Below are 3,500 nucleotides of genomic sequence, written 5' to 3'. Positions count from 1 at the left end.
TCGACTTAAAGCCACATTTTTCAGGACCCCCGGTGTGATCCGAGAGCCCCGGGGATCAGCACACAGAGCTGAAGCACCCCCGGGAAGCGAGGACCAACTTCCCTTAGAAATTCAGCAGGATTTCGGAAAAGCCATCCCCATCCCACTGCAGTGACGTGAACTCGGCCATCAGCCGCCATGGCAGCAGCGACGTGATTGTTCGTCCCTCGTTAATCCTCACAGTTTGACACCTGTGTGCAAACCTGACGGACAGCACCGAGTTATTTTATGCCTCCTACAAGCGATGGGCGAGCTGGCGGCTGCCCATCACACGGCACGAACGCCGATGAGGTCGGTAAAACCAAGCGGTCATCGGCAGATGCTTGGGAAATGGTGAACTTCCAGATCCTCAAGACAGATAACTAAGAAAAACACCCCTTTTGCCCGCAGGTTTACAGCATGCTCTCTACAGAGCCTCAGATCTCATCCTGAAAAGAGGATGAGAAATGGTGTTAATCTAGCCCTCCCGAGTGTTAACCGTGGATTACACTGTTAGAGTCTTTTTTCTTCTTTGCCCATAGCTGCCATTGGTTTGAGATGGTCTTTCATCTGTTTTAAGTTGATTTTCTTTTAATTAAATGACTGAGATAAGTAGAAAGAATTTGAGGCTGGGTAAAAAAAAGAAACAGCTGCAATTGTTAAGGACAGCCATTATGGAAATATTACCTGCAGCCTCATTTAAAGTGCATTTTTTTTATGCTTTGATTGCTTCCTTATTACAGTATTGAAATTGTAAATGGAAAATTACACCATGTTCTATTACATAAGCAACTGGTTTACACAGCCTGAAATATAAGGTTTTATTTATTATTATGTTTTCAGGGCTATGAACAATAGATTTTTTTATTATACAGTAAATAGCACTTTTCCACTTGACTTCGTTATAACACTTAACAGTAAAAGGGAGATACTCCTCTTTCATACATACATGCAGCAAACTGTCTCCCGGATCTCGGAGGACTGAGCAGCAGAGAAGCAGCTTTGGTTTATCTGGACAAGTTTAACTGAAGTGTCAAGGCACTTGATTTTAGCAAGCTGCCCAAATTACGTTCCTTAGTTTCTGGCACAGTGGTTGACTTGCCGATTGCCCATGTGATGAAGGGAGAAATCAAAGGAAAAAGAGATGCAGGGATCCCACAGTGGAATTATTCCCAAACAGCGACAATCCTATGCAAAGGCTATATCAACTTGCTGTATTACATTATATCCGAATGTTTTGATTACCTATTGATTAACTCGGTGTCTTTCTTTGACGTCTTAAATTTTGTAGTTACCCAAATTCAGGTCAGGTATAGTAGCAGGTGTTTGGTTATGCTTACTTAATGTTTTTATTGCAAATGTCAGTTGTGTCTTCTAGAGTTTCCTTTAAAAGTACAGTTTGTCTTAGAATCTAATACATGTACTTTAGCAGTTTAGTATGTATTTTTCCCAAGGAGATCAAATGAAACCCCCATTAGATAATCAGTGTGAAGGAAAAAAATCTCATTTGCAGATTAAGCCAACCAGTTCCAAAAGAATTCAGTAAAAACAGTGCCACAAAGACCAGTGCCACAAACAGAGAATTAAATGCTTTTCACATACTATCTTTCAAAGAAGTGAGAGACTTTCACGGCATCAGGGAAATCTGAAATAGCTGTTTCAGTAAAAAGGTGCCCATTGTACAAGAGAGATCAGATAATTTGTAAAACATGCAGAGTTTTACAGTATCTCTAGTCTGGAGTCCTGAGCCCTTTCCAACAGTTAAAAGGCTCCCCAAACTAGGGAAAATCTTGGATCTTCCCCTTTCAAGTTACACAACTTGATAGATTAAAAAAAAAAAAATTCCTTTGGTTGAATCAGAGTTGTTAGTCATTAATTATGGACTAAAGAGTCATTAATTATGGACTAAAGTAACATTTAAAAAATGTTTGCTCTTTTACAATGTTGTCAGATCACACTGAAAACTTATTCCACTATTGGTGCTTATCCATCAAATGTATCCTCAAAAGGAGTTTTTACACACTCAGCATTACTATTGGAAGCACCAAATTGAATAATACATCAGAGCAGAACCTTTATTCCTTTTTATAGGCAGGGTGAAGTCCGGGACTTTCATTATTTTCTCTCTCTCACCATGCTGCATCTTTTAAGAGCCTTCAGATTCAAATTATCAGGTAGTTAATTTGAAAATAATTTATTGACGAGCCATGAAAGGCTTTGAGTAAAGTACTAGGGGATTTTGTAGCTTGATTTGGGATAGCTGTAAGAAATTAATCAGTTGAACAAGACCAAGCACATTCAGACGCTGGAATTTGTGCCCTTGAGACTGCTGTTCCCAGCCCAGGCACAGAACACACCTCAGAGAAACATCCTTCCAGGATCACTCATTCCTACGCCTCACCCTCGCGCGGCGAGCACGCCGCCAGCTCTTACATAAGGTCTCTTGCTACATCACTGCCACAGGCTGTTGTAAACCATTTTTCTCCCTTTTAATTCAGGTTCCTAGACAAGCAAAAATGCAGAATATTGCCAGAATAGTCTGGGGAACGGGGATTTCTGTTGTGGATGATTAATGAAATATTATTATTTTGCACTTACAGGGAAATCATAGTTTCATGCCAGTAAGGTCAGGGCCTTAATACGTTATGTGCTCTACAAAGATGTACAGAATGATAGCTCATTTTCTGTTATGACTGAGCCAAAGCCTCATCAGGTTAGAGGGTAATGTGGTAGAAATAGTAACACTGCGCTGAAAGCTAAAGAAAGCTTTTTTCTTACATTGCTAGTTGCAATTCTGTTATATCTATATCCACATCTTTATCTGCATCAAGACAGGGGGCCCAAAAGTAAGATGCTGGGACCCTGGCTTGGTAGATACCTACCAACTAATCACCCTTTGTGATATGCCCCAAATTGCCCTTGGATTAATATAATTTCTGCAATACTGTGTTGAGACAGACTTGGAGCTATGTCGAGGCATTTGGTCTGTTCAGTTATATTTTGAAAATACATTCTTCATAACCTGACCTCCTCACTGCTAACTTCCCAGGTCAGGCTGCCTTGGCTTGTTGGCGTTAAGTGTGCGGTCTGGAAGATCATGCTTCTGGCTACAGTCACAATGGATTTTACTGCAAATATTTTTATAGATATGCATATTATAAAGTACATTGCCAGCACCAAATCCCAGGATCTCCCACGTATTTTGTCACTGAGTGAGAATCATGAAGGAATGACATCTATTCAGTCCAAGAACAAGGCTTTTAAAAGCAACAAAGTTCCTGAGAATGGTTTGTTGCTAAAAGGGGTAAATGCTTAACACGAGTGGGAAATACTGTCACCTTAGGCTCTGCACAGAGACAGTGCACTAATACCATGCACGGATTTTATTTTCTTCTCCCAGTGACCAGGCCCATCACATACAATCTTTCATCTCAGAATGGAGAAAACCCAAGAATCTTTCATTGAAATTTTGCAGTGAAATA

This window comes from Harpia harpyja, chromosome 21 (assembly GCF_026419915.1).
Source record: "Harpia harpyja isolate bHarHar1 chromosome 21, bHarHar1 primary haplotype, whole genome shotgun sequence".
NCBI lineage: Eukaryota > Metazoa > Chordata > Aves > Accipitriformes > Accipitridae > Harpia > Harpia harpyja.
The sequence above is the reverse complement of the archived record's forward strand: the minus strand, read 5'-3'. Positions refer to the sequence as shown.